Source organism: Vulpes lagopus, chromosome 19 (assembly GCF_018345385.1).
Source record: "Vulpes lagopus strain Blue_001 chromosome 19, ASM1834538v1, whole genome shotgun sequence".
NCBI lineage: Eukaryota > Metazoa > Chordata > Mammalia > Carnivora > Canidae > Vulpes > Vulpes lagopus.
Window position 1 is genome coordinate 37,216,796 of NC_054842.1, and position 13,956 is coordinate 37,230,751.

Consider the following 13,956-nt stretch of genomic DNA (forward strand, 5'->3'; position numbering starts at 1 on the left):
GAGGTGGACTTTTGTTGTGGTTTGATGTTTTGGTGTGCAAAGACAGAGCAAAGGTGCAGGTTACACTGAGGTGACAGAGGTGTAGCGCTGACTTAAGGGAAATAAGGAGCTCAGGGCCAGCGGCATAGATGGATCTCGCCAAGAATTGGATGGTTTCTGGAATAGCAATAGCTCTAGTGGTGGCACCAATGTTCCAGTGACTGGGCAGGGATGCTGGAGGTATCTCTGTGCCACCGTTTTGGTGGCTCAACCACTGCTGTTTCTGCTTCCTGTGTTGCTGCTTGCAGATTGCTGCCCACTCAAAACTTTAGGGTGTCTCATGGAGTCTCCACTTTGTAGCTTTATCAACTGTCTTTTCTTCATGTGTCTTGAAGCTTCAAGTCCCTGTTACAGTCTACCTGGTTCTCTCTCTCTTTCTCTCTCTACTTCATTCTTAAATTTCCCTAGAGAGAGTGTCATTAGCCATGTTAAGCATCTGTATTTCTGTTGGATAGACCAATGCCCGGAAACCACATAGGTCACAGTTAGACTTGGAATGTCTGCCTGTTGGTCGAGCATTCATTCTCGTGGTGCACAGCAAGGACACCTGAGGAGCCACCTGGGGTCATTCCTCTTAGAGGGCAGTGCTCCAAGGGTTCCTCCCCCACACTACTTTATCACCCTTAATCTTTCAACTAGAAAAATGGGAGGTGGTAATTAAACCCACCTCTGGAGAAAGCCAGAGTCATTTGCCTTTGAACAAAGTAGACACGATGAAATGCCCAGTGGAGGAGTCACAGGTAAGACAGATGAGACATAAAGAACAAAGTAGAGCCATCTTTGTGTCGCCTGTTCAGGATCAAGCAAGAGACAGACAAAAAGGAACAACCCAGAGTGGAAAATTACATGTCACCAACCTCAGGGAGCCTGGGCTCTGGTTGTTATAATTCACTAAACCTCAAGGAACCTGAGGGCAGGATTCTGTCTCTTGTTCACTGCTGAATTTCTCAGACTTAGTGCAGATCTGACTCCAGTGATAGGTGCTCAAGAGACAGCCATTGAATGAATGAATGAATGAATGAATGAATGAAAGAAAAGCTATTTGAGTAAAGAACTCAGCTTGTTTTGTTTTAACTTATAAGGACTAAGCCAGTAAAAGTCTAGCTTTTGAAAAAGCAAGCCTGGAAAGAATATAAAAGCCTTCTAAGCAGAGAACATGCTCATAATGGGATTTTCAGTGGGGAAAGTAAAACACAAAGCTGTATCTGGAGAACGATCTCAATGTTTTGTGTCTTTGATAAATGAGACACCTACAGATTTGGGATTACATTTTTGTACCTATATTTAAATGCAATTTCCTAACCGAGTTTGTACTTGCTTCAGTGTTAAATGTATGCACAGAAACTCATGTTAATAATGTTGAGTTCTGTGTGTGTGCAGAATGTGTGGAGCACCTAACCGTCTGGTGCACAGTCCTATTTGTAGCCAGACAGTGAGCTCCTGGAGGCAGAGGTCCTGCCCATTTGCTGTGTCTCCAGTGCCCAGCACAGGGCCAGGCACCTGGATGCAGGTGCTGGATGGATGAATGAATGGTGAAAAACATACCTCTCTGTGGAAGGAAGAAAAGGGGAAGCAGCAACTCCCTGTATCCATTCGCTGTGTCAGACAAAACCATTTAAGCATGTGTAAATCAGAATCAACTAGTATATGGTGGCTTCCCTGCTAGTTAGCCAGCCTTTGGTGGCAGAAGGTGACACTGGATTCTGCATCGTGCCCCTCCTCCCTCCAGCTTAGCCCCCCTAGAAGCTGCTAGGTCTCTCTCCCTAGCCGTCATCCCAACAGGCTCTCAGATCATAGGCAGGTCTTCCAGGTTCTCTGATGCGTGTGGCAGGGCTCTAACTGCTTCCCAGCAATTCCTGTGCCAACCCCCAGACCTGGAGAGCAAGCCTCTCCTTCCAGCAGACTGGCCCACTTTATTCCTCCACTTGGGCAGGCCTCATCTCCAGCTGACCCATCTTGGAGCATGTCCTCTCTTCTGCCCCAGGTCAGGGCCGCAACCTCCTAGTTCGAAGTGTGCCTTTCTCTAGGGAAGAGCAAACCAAACCACCGCTGGCCCCTCGTATGTGCCCCTCGTCCAATCCCCTCTCCCAGCTTCCCAGAGCAAACTGGAGTGGACCATGGTTTCCTGGCCACAGATGAAACAGGCCACCCCTCACTCTGAGAGGTGGCCAGGCCCCTAGGGGAAAGGGCAGGCAGCCTTGAAGGTGAAGCATATCCTATATAGAATGGGAGAGGAGCACAGAGAGGGAAGGCCATTCAAGGCACTGGTGAAGAGCGTAAGAAAGCCAGTCTGGCTTGCATAGGTGGTTGGGACTGTGGAGAAGTGGGAAACAAGGTGGGAGAGGCCAGAGTTAGGGTGGGACTGGCAGTCGAGATGTTGAGTGTCTGGGTCAGGAGCTGCAGTGATCCCAAGCCCCCCAGACCCAGCTGTGAATAAGGGGTCTGCAGGCATGTGCCAGGGATAACTGCCCCGGAGAACAGAGCTCCTCCCTGAGCTGATTTCCCACAAACGACAAGAGTCACCAAGCAAACACAGTGTGGCAGTTCAAATTCTTGTACCTGTTCTTAGTCATTTCCCTCCAGGCAGGAGGGGATTGCAGCACAGCGCAAGCAATCCATCATGCTCAGGAGCCTCCGTCAGCTTCTCCCAGGAGCTGTCCTGGAGGAGTAAGGGCCTGCTCACAGCTAGAGCCTCCCCTTCCTTCCCAGGCCGAGGAGGGACTGCTCCCAGGCTACTGAGGTACCCCAGGGCGTGCCCTGTTTTCCATCACATCAACCCCTTTCAAGAGTGTGGGGCTGCGGCTTTCCCAGCATGTAGCTGGCCTTAACCCAGCTCTGCACAAGGGCATCACAGACCCCGGCTCTGTTGCCACCTGCCTCTCAGACCCTGGCCCAGGCATTGGCTCCTGTGGCTATGGTTTTCCATTCTCTCTCTTTTTCTGTGGCTGGGCCTTGTCTTCCCAGAAACGATATGAGTTTTGGTCTCTCTCTCGTATCCTGAGATTGTAATTCTAAATAGGTGGTGGGGGTCAGCTCACTGTACATGGGGAGGTGGAGCTTTTTGCCCAAGGGAATGTCACTCCCATTCTCAGCTGCCCAGAGAAGATGGTCATCCAAGCACCCACTAGACCTGTGGGAACGGAAGGGAGAACTAAATCCCTGTGCTTTGTCCTGAGCTTTGAGATCTCATGGTATCTCTCTAGCAGCTCTTACTCATGAAGATAGAAGATTCTATTAGGAAGCAGGAAAAATTCTACATGCTAAGGACTGGCTTGTGCCCTGCCTCTCATGCCAGACATCTGTCATCATCTTAGTGTCTGTTTTCCTCTTGCCAAGCAGTCATACTTGCCCAAGCCCGGCTGTGTGGGTGCTAAGGACTTCAGGGAAGAGTCCACATCTGTTCATGGATCAGAGCACCACAGAGGATGCAGTGCCTTCAGAGGCCATCAGGGGGATAGAGGCAGCAGCCCCAGGGGGAGCTGACCCTGCAGACCCCTCCTTCTAGGGGCCCCAGGCTGTGCCTTAGACAATCCTGTGTAATTTGGTTGCTGGTTTGGGCTTTGTTTGTTTGTTTAGTTGTTATGTCGAGAAACACATCTCCTCTTGATGCCTTCTTTTATTGTCCTTTAAAATCCCATCGCCCATCTCTTTCTATGTTGCAAGCTGAAACCATTGTCTTCATAACACTTACTCAGTGTATTTTCCCTTTTATTATAGCAAGTCCAATTTTTGTATCTGTTATCTGCTCCTGCCAGTCGAGACCCAAAGTTCAGTATTTCATGTCCCTTTATGTGAAACAGTTTCCCTCTGAGAGAGCCGCTGCTGAGTGCCCTGGTGGCCCTTCCCCATTTCTTTCCCAGACACGGTGCTGACCAGACATGCAGCTGTTCTGGATTCAAAGTTCCCGTGTCAGATGAGGTTTGCAGACTCCGGGCCCCGTGGGACCTCATCTGTCCTCGCCCCCCTCATCACTGAGCACGATCCCACTGGGGTCAATGACCCCTCGCCCAGCACCTGTCCACCCAGCACTGCCGGTTCCTAGACCTCCTCTCACGGGCCCAATTCCTGCAGCTTTTACCTTCACAGCAAGGTGCCCTATCTCAGACGGAAAGAAAAGGAAATGCAGCCATATAATGAACCACTTTTTCTCTGTTCCCAGGGCTTGAATAATTCTCCAGGTGCATCAGACAGTCTCGGTGTTTCCACCATTCTGCAAATCAGGCCTCCTCAGGCAGACAGGGTGGTATCTGATAGAGCAGGGCTTCTCAGGCCCAAGTGTGCACAGGAGCACCTGGGAACCAGGGTAAAATGCAGATTCTGATTTCATGAGTCTGAGGAGGCCCTGGATGTTGCTCGTCCACACTTTGAACAAAGAAGGTCACTCAGAAAATATTCACTGAACACCTAGAGTGTGTCTCGGACTTCTGTGTTGAAAGGACAGCAGCATGAAAGCTGCTTGGTGGAGATTAATTCTCCTGTAGTTATTTGCATTGCGAGATAACGGGCGTTGACACCCATGCCACGTGGCTGCGGGGACATTGCCCAGTGAATCCGCTTACCCTTTCCCGAGGCCTGCTGTGTGCCGAAGGCCAGGGAGACAGAGAGTGACACGACCTCCCAGGGCTCGTAGCACAGAAGGAGACGAGGACAATGCTAAGGACAAAAGCTCTGCCGGAGGAGGCTTTGAGGACACAGAGGAGAGACACTTAACTTTGGTGGGGCCCTGGGGAGATGTGCCTGGGCTGAATCTTGAAGGATAATCATTTGAGCACAGAGAAGACTATTCCGGACTAGAGAATGGATATCAGAAAGGTGGGAAATAGCAAATTGTGACCAGGGCATGTGGGAGAAGGCTGGATGGGCTGGTGGGGATCAGGTCACAGAGGAAGGGCCTCCTGTGTTACCCCAAAGGCACTGGGGAGCACAGAAGCTTTCATGACCCGTGTGGTGAGGGGGATCTTAGGGAAGAAGGACTCCTTGGCCAACCACATGGATGGTGGCTGAGATACAGAGACTGGGACAGGGAGACCAGCTGAAAAGTATGATTAATCCTGAGTGCTCTTTTAAATGGAGCACTTTGGGGAAAGTATCTAAAGTCACATATTTATTCAAAAGCGAATTCAAAGTACTGGACTGCAAAGGAAGTTATATTTTCAGGCAAATCCCATGAGACCCCACAGGCAAGGGGACAAGACTGGCTGCCAAGCATGTCTGAGATAGAAAAGACCAATGCTAAGCTTTGTCAAGCATATGTCCCTGTCCCCTCTGCAGCTAGCTGTCCACTTCCCCACCGCCCTGCCAAGGAAAACAAAAATATTCCAGGACCCAGCGGTCAGCTGGCTTCACTCTACCCCTTCCAAAATCAGATCAGTTATTGATCAAGAACACTGAAGAGCTGGCTTCGGTTTTAGTACATAAAAGGCACTGATTTCAAATCATAGGGTGATAAGCCCAGAAGGTAGTCAGATTTGCTTAGAGACAGGCAAGGCTCAGACAGTGAAGCTGTGTCCATCTGAAGATTGCACAATAGTGTCACCCTTAATGCAGGCCGATGCACAAGGGCATAGTAAGAATGACAGAAAGAAAGATGGCTCTTTGACCCCCGTTCTGTCCTCCACTGTACTGCCAATGTGTCTGAGATGCCACCATTAGGGTACCAATTTTTTTTTGTTCTAAAGGATAATTCCCCCCACCCCCCAAAATGTAGGAATCACTGTTAAGCCTGTGGTCAGCAAAGTATAGCCCACAAGCCAAATCTAGTTGACAACATGTTTTTGTACCACTGTGATCTAAGAAATGATTTGTGCATCTCGAATGGTTGGAAAAAAAATCAAAAGATGGATAATATTTTGGGCCACATGAAAAGCACATGAAATTCAAATTTCAGTGCCCATAAATAAAGTTTTATTGGCACCCTACCACACTCCTCCGTTTACATATTACCTCATGGTGGCTGTCACACAATCACAGCAGACAGAGACCAGATGGCCCTCAGGGCCTCCACATTTGCTTTCTGGCCTTTCCACAGAAAGCTTGCTGACACCTGCATGAAGCTATTATCACCCATTGACACCTTAGCGAGAAGGAATTTATTAGAGTACTGTGGACAGCCTGGAAAGAATGCGACCCCAAATAGACAAATTTAGACAGAGGCAAAAGAATACGAGAATCCAAAGTAAGGTTTGCTGCACAGAGGGCAGGAATAACCCTGTGAGATAAACAATTCTAGCCCATTTTACAGATGAGGAAAACTTCAGGTGAGAGAGCTTGAGTGACTTATCTCACAACTGATAAATGGCAAAGATAAAATGCAAGTTTATATCAGCCTATCCCGAGGTCACTGTCAGGAGGAAGAAGGATAGAATAAGGAGGTTGGGAATTTCCAAAGGGACATCTAACCAGCTCTAAAAGGGCATCTCGAAAGACTGTTCAGAAGAAAAGCAACCGGGGGCACCTGGGTTGCTCAGTTGGTTAAGCATCTGCCTTCAGCTCAGATCATGATCTTAGGGTCCTGGGATGGAGTCCTGAGTCGGGGTCCTTGCTTAGCTGGGAGTCTGCTTCCCCCTCTCCCTCCACCATTCCCCCTGCTTGTGCTCTCTCTCTCTCTCTCTCTCTCTGTCAATAAATAAATAAAATCTTAAAAAAGAAGAAGAAGAGATAGGAGAAGAAGAAGAAAATAAGCAACCCGCAGACCCTCAGGCACCACAGTTCACCTCTCAATCACCTTATCCACAAAATGGTGAGGAGACATACCTTGAAAGGGAGCCACAGTTCAGTGACCCATGTGGCTGAGATACAGAGACTGGGACAGGGAGACCAGCTGAAAAGTATGATTAATCCTGAGTGCTCTTTTAAATGGAGCACTTTGGGGAAAGTATCTAAAGTCATATATTTATTCAAAAGCGAATTCAAAGTACTGGACTGCAAAGGAAGTTATATTTTCAGGCAAATCCCATGAGACCCCACAGGCAAGGGGTCTCCTCTCCCCGCCCTGCTTCATTGCCTCCTCTGCCCCGCCCTGCCTCATGCACCCCTCCTGGATTGACGCCGGTTGGTGCACTGTTGCCTTGAGATGACAGCTCATGGGAAAATAAACCCACTCTTGTGGACTGTCCATCTCTCGGATTCCTTTTACCTGAACCTAAAATTGCTTCCGGTGAGCACACGGGCCAGAGAAACACAGCGTGAACCTGAGATGTACATAAAGCTTCAAACCCAAAGATGCCCAAGTGTGGCAGCTCACACCAGAGCAAGAGGGCCACCTTCCCCCGTAAGAGACTCGAACGTGAAAGTTATCCATCCACCCTTCTGTTCACATGTACCAGGCTTTACTTGAAGTTCAACCCAGGGGTTCTGCTCCTTCACCCCCTAGGTATCCTCCATTTTCAGGCACCTTCTGTCCTCTTGACTTTTCCCTTTGCCATATTCTTTCCTATCCCTGTGCCCCCAATCTCCACAGCCCTCTTCTCCCCCTTCATTGCTCTGATATTCATCCTCTGATCCTTCTCCATCATTGGGGAAGGTTCTGGGGCCCAGAGGTGCAGGAGTCAAGTACAAACCAGTGAGAGGGAGCCAGGTGGGAGCAAAAATGGCTCAGATCAACCCTGAGCCCAGTCATGATTGGCCATAGCCGTTGCTGAAGCCATTTTGCTGGCTGAGCCGGGGTTTCCTCAACCATTAATGGAGAAGCATAACCCTTGGCCTAATCATCTTACAGGACTGTAAGGAGGCCAAAAGAGATCCTGTGTTTGGAAGTACTTTACAAATTTTATTTATTTATTTATTTATTTATTTACAAAATTTAGATTCCCATGCAAACCATATTATGATTAAAATTGGTAAAAATAAATAAAAATAAAATAAAATTGGTAAAATAGGTACCATCATATGAAATGAATACACACACACACACACACGTACACATACACACTGAAATTCATAGAATTGGTAAGACTATGTGGCTTGAGCATCATGCTCTTGATTTTAGAGCTTTAGATTATTCCGAAGGGAGACAGGGAGGTGGGGTGTGTGGGAAGAGCACAGTCTGAATAGGTAGGCACAGGGAAGAGCACAGTCTGAATAGGTGGGCACACCATCCTCAGTCCCTCCTGGACTCTAAGCCATGGTGCATCCTCAAGAAAGTCACTCATGCCTACTTCGGCTTCTCCACATGGAAATGGAATAATGCCTTCCCCTGGGCCCAGATGGAAGGCTGCCTGTGGAATGCCATGCTCATGACCACCTACACAGGTGGCCCAATGAACAGCAGTTCTTTTTACTTCCTTTTATTCTGATTTTCCTAAGTCACAATAGAGCACTTTCTCCCCAAATAATTGGAAAAGCCATCATTGAAGCCAAATTCCACTAAGTCTGGCAGTGTGACCCTGGGGCAGCTGCTCCTGGGTCTGCTCAGATCTGCCAGGCAAGCATCCGAGCTCCTGGCAGAGGGCCTCCAGGGGCACTCTTCCATGAGTAACGGCCTGTTTTGACATCACTGACACAGCAGATCATTAAGGTGCTACAAATGGTTTCTGTACAGGATACTGATTTACCTACTCGGTGGCGTCTTAATATGCTTAAAGACCTGCTAGATAAAAGCACGCCTGCACGAGCCTATTTCCACCTGGGCCTCCATTGTGAGCATGAGTGGAAATGGGCCTCAGAGATTTCTGGGGCCCATCATCTCAGCCCTGAAGGAGAGGGGGGTGCAGGCGGACTGCACTCATCCCAAACACCGCTCGGTCAAAGTAACAGTCACCAGTGTGCCAGCATTTACTCTTTGTCAAAGCCTGTCTAATGGTGATGCGTTACTCCTAATTTACTCCTCACCACACCCTGAAAGCTGCTATTTTCCCACTTAGCAGATGAGAACACTGAAGTTAAGATGCTCACCATACAGCTAGTTGCCTCTAGGAGCTGCGTCAAGCCCAGTCCTATCTCTCTACAGACACAGAGCTCCTGCCCCTTCACCCACAATGTGTCTCAAAGCAGAGGAGAACACTGGCTGCCTTGTGAGATCATTGCAAACTATTTTGAGAAAAATTTGATAGTTGGAACCCCTTCCTTGATGTTGTAAGAATATATAATTGGACATCAGGGCAGCCTCGAGAGAGGACTGTGACTTATAGAGTTGAGGGGTGGGCAGGGAGGTAACACTCCAGCCACATAAGCCCACCTCAAGGTCCTGTCTTCATTCAAATAGCAAGGCCATCTCTCAGTCTTCTTAGATGACCTCTAGAGGACCGCAAAGGGTATGGGGCTTGCCCAAGGACACACAGATGCTTAGAGGGGGACCCGTGGGTGGTATTGGGGATTCTAACTCAGAATCCCTGCTCTATCCCCTCTCTCTGCAGACCTGGGTCGGCCCCAGAGCCACATGCAATCAGCCTCTTCCACTGATAGCTCTTTTAAATATTTGTAGCCTACTAGAATTTCTTCTTACAGGGAGTCAGCAGAGGGCACGGCTTCAGAAGGATAGCTCTGAAGCCAGAAAGAGCAGAGCATTTTTTTAAAAGATTTTATTTATTTATTCATGAGAGACACAGAGAGAGGGGCAGAGACACGGGCAGAGGGAGAAGCAGGCTCCATGCAGGGAGCCCCATGCGGGACTCGATCCCTGGACTCAGGACCACACCCTGAGCTGAAGCCAGATCCTCAACCACCGAGCCACCCACGCGTCCCAGGAGCAGAGCATTTGATGCAGGTCCTACTATGCCTTGACTCAGGGACATTAGGCAAGCCAATTACCTTTGCGAACCTTCAGATGTGGCATCTGCACAATTAGGCTCTAGGGACGGCCTCAGAGGGCTGACATAAGGTAAAATTGCTCCCCGCACATACAAGAATGCCTCGACGGTTCCAACAAGAGGGTGCAGGGAGAGAAGAATTAGAAGCTACTAAAGTGAGTTTAGGAGGCAGGCCAGCCTTTGGGTGCCATTTTCTGACTGTGTGACCTTGGGTTGGTCTCTTGACATCTTAGCATCACTTATCTCATCAGTGAAATGGCCCCCCTCCTGCTCTGTTCCTCAAGTAGAAGCCATGCAAGCCCATAACACATGTAAGAAGCCCAGCATTTGGCTCAGGGCCATTAAATGGTGGTTTTCTTCCTGCTGTCTGCATCACTGAGTGGGAGGACAGCCCGAGGCAGCCTAGGCACAGTATCATCATGTGCAGGCCATCCAGCCACTTGGGCTCCAGTGATCAATGTGAGCCACAGCAGGCTGCCCCACCTCTTCTTGCCACACTTGTCCTTACCTCTAAAGTGGGCAGGATAGTGTCCCCTTCTCCCCACATCCACCTCACATGGTACTTGGTAGATAGAGTGACAGCATGCATATCCCATCCCTTCACATGCCATTACAGGGGTTTGCACCATTGACCTTCTCTAATCACAGAGAGGGCTAGCCCTGGTCCTAGCATGACAGAGGAGCTCTCAAAGCTTCCATTTAACTCAGGGAACTTTGCTCAGGGCCAACTCTGAGCAAACGGGGTGCCAGGGGGTGGTGAGTCCCTGGGGACCGTAAGCTGGAGCAGTGGGGTGAGGGCAAGCAGGTGAACAGATCACAAATAGATCATTCCAATACAAGGAAGTCAGAGCAGTGGCCCCGAAGGCTATGAAAGCAGAGAGCAGGGGTGCCCAGTGCTTCAGGAAGGCTTCTCTGGGGAGGGGTCATGAGGCTGGGGTCTGAGGGGTCAATACAATTTCGCCAGGTGCCGTAGGGTGTGGGAAGGAGGCACTACTGGGAAGGAGCAGGGAGGAGTATCCCCGGGAGAGCTCGGTGCTTAAAAGCTGCACCTTTTAGGAACCTGTTTCCATCCCCTGTTCTTCTCAGCATCTCCTGCTTTATGGCTGACAGAGGATAAGAATTTCGGTTGCACAAAAGGATTTGGAGAAAATGGAGCAGGGACAGATGAACTGGTGTTTGTTTTCATGATAAAAGTGAGATCTCTAGGGTAGACAGTGGATGAAGTAGACAGAGAGATTCTATAAGGCTGTAAGCATAACAACCAGAGTTCCCCCGGCCTCCCCAGTGAGACTCCTTTCTTCTCACTTCTCTGGGGGTGCCCGGCCTCAGCCCCTGTGGCCTATGGCACCCTCAGAGCATCGGTGGTTGGTGCCCTGGGCTGGAAGGCTGATGTCTGCTGGTCAGGTGGAGCAGGGAAAGGCCTTACCTGCCTTACCATGGGAGCAGCAGGCATGGACAAGTGAGTGTGAGCAGAATGGTAGGTTCAGGGAAGCCTGTAGGGCCTGTAGATGCCCAATCAGACAATGGGCCAGTATGGGGGAACCTGTCTGGGACCTCTAGAAAAAAGTACACTCTGAGGCGGGCTCACTTCTGATAATCTGGTTGGTGGAAGTCAATATTTAAAGTAAAACGTGACCTTATTTTCAGCCACAGTTGAAGACAAGTAGGTTGTTTGGTTATCCATGTTTCAGCAACGAGGCATTTTCTGGAGGCCAGAAGCCACTCTGCATCTCCCAGTGCCAGTGTCTGTCTCTGGCCGGAGGCTCCGCATCCCTGGGTGATAGCAGCCAGCCTCACACAGGCGAGCCAGGCAGGTGAGGCCTGGGAGCCCGTCTCCCCCCTGGGCGGTGTGGTTAATGACGGCCTCCCACTGGCTGAAACCCTCAGCTTCAGTGGGCTTCTCCCCGCATCCAGGCCCAGAAGCAAACATAGTGCGTCACCCACACCTCCTGGCCTCCAAAACGTTTTTGCTCCTCAGACCCTTAGTTTCTGTAAATTTACAGCAGCCCCATTACCAAATGCAAGACCAAGCCCTCCATACCTAGTTTGTGGATGGACTCACACAGGCCAGCAGGGCCCTGGGGCGAAGGGAAGAGGCAGGCCGTCTGTGTGCCCAGGGTTGGGGAGAGGGACAGCCCAGCAGGCAAGGGAGAAGGATGGTCTTCAAAACACAAGTTCTGCATTCTGCTAGAGAGCCTGAGCTAACAGGCAGCAGCAGGGCCACCCTTTTTCATGAGCATTTTTAAATTACGAAATGGCTTATGATGCTCATTCAAAGATGATTTTTGAAAAGTATAACAATCAATAACAAGTCCCCATAATCCAATTAATGCGACCATCAATGTGATGGTATCCTTTTCTCTGAATAGTCACTTCAACTTCGTGTTCTTTTTCTACTTACCTTTGTGCCTTATGTATTGTCACACCTCATAAAACCTCACCAGCCCCCCCAGCAGCTATATAATATTCCCTCACAGAAGGTCAGATGTGCTTGTCTGTGTCCTTGCAGTTAGAGCAGTGTGATTGATTTTAGTGTGGCTCCATTTTTCTTTTTTTGTGCACCAGTGAATATCTTTGTGTAAAAGTCTTTGCATTTTGAGTCACTTTCTCAGGAGTATATCACCTGGGCCCAAGTACGTGGCCATTTCTTAGTCTGAGATGCATTTTTTTTAAAGATTTTATTTATTTATTCATGAGAGACAGAGAGAGAGGCAGAGACACAGGCAGAGGGAGAAGCAGGCTCCCTATGAGGAGCCTGATGCAGGACTGATCCTAGGACCCCAGGATCACAGTCTGAGCAGAAGACAGATGCTCAACCACTGAGCCACCCAGGCGTCCTGCCTAAGACACATTTTGCCAAGCACCGGTCTGGTCGTTTATGATGGCTTATGCTGCCCCCTTCACCCTCACGTACTCTCGGGCTTCCAGTGTATTTACTCAACTCTGCAGACTTGTACCATATTTTCTGAAAAGATAATAATTTGGTTCCAATTTTAGAATATAGTTTAGTGAAATGAGAAGTCCTGTAGGACTGTAATATTACCTAGAGTCATGGTCTTTTTATTTAAAAAAATAAATAAAAAGTTTTGCAATCATGTACAACTGATCTGGAAATTAAGGAGATCCATATTACCGGAGCATAAAAAGTATACATAGGACACCTTTACAAAAAGACTGAGAGTGTGTGCAGGAAAAACCATACTCTTGCATTGCAAATGCTTTTCGAAGCCATAAAAGTAAAGATTTTTGAAGAATAGCTACTCCATCTTGCACCAATAATATGCATTTGTCCCAAGATAAGAAAATTGCCTGGAAAATGCTCATGTTTATTAGACGTAAGAGAGAAGAGTTTCTATAAATCCAAGAGAAAGTACCCTGGTTGGTTGAGTTAATGATTTCCCCCTTGGGAGAATTATCTTTCAGAAAAGCTGCTCTTAAATTGCCTGGTTTCTGCACCTTTCCAGCATCTATTTGCCTGCTGTGTTTCTGTTTGGGAGCAGAGAAGCATGTGAGTAGAAGATCTTTGGAGAGGAAGGGGTCAGGGAGAAAGTTAGCAGCCAAGCTTTGAGTGGGAGTCCTGGTTTCTGAACACCACAGGATTCCCTTTGATGGCAGCATGAGCTGCTCCTCCAACAGCCCCGAGGAGCTTAGAGCCAGGGCGAAGGGGGCGCACGGGCTTTAAAGAGGTGATGCCCAACACTAGCAAGCTCAGATGCTTGTCGAGGAACTGAGGTGCTCACACTGGCACCAAAGAGCCAGAAGAGAATGGGGCCCCTCACAACACGTGGCCAGAGGCTGGCTGCTTTGGGGCACAGCATCCAGAGGCTTGCACCAGGCATTAGAACGGAGCAGAACCCAAAGGCTGTGTGTAGATCCAAAGGCCCTGGAGAAGCAGCACACAGAGCAACCCCAAACCTGCCCAGCAGCGTGGCAATATCTTCCATCCAGAAAGGCTGGACCCAGCAGGAGGAATCTGCAAGGAATGAAACAAGGAAAAAGTCTGAGCAGAGCAGGAAGGCCAAGGGAATTCTCTGAGCCTCAGGACCTGGACAGGCACCTCTCATGAAGCATCCTTGTTGTTCATTTCCCAAGTATTCAGTGAGAACCTACAGTGTTCCGGAAACTGTACCTGGTGCTGGATGTTTTTAAACTAACAAAATAGATGCAGACC

At 49.0% G+C, this 13,956-nt stretch overlaps 1 protein-coding gene across 1 annotated transcript in view; it reads left to right on the top strand.

The window, feature by feature from the left end:
* CLSTN2 (calsyntenin 2) overlaps positions 1 to 13,956 on the top strand; it is a 609,016-nt gene that overhangs the window by 469,478 nt on the left and 125,582 nt on the right. The window lies entirely within an intron of this gene.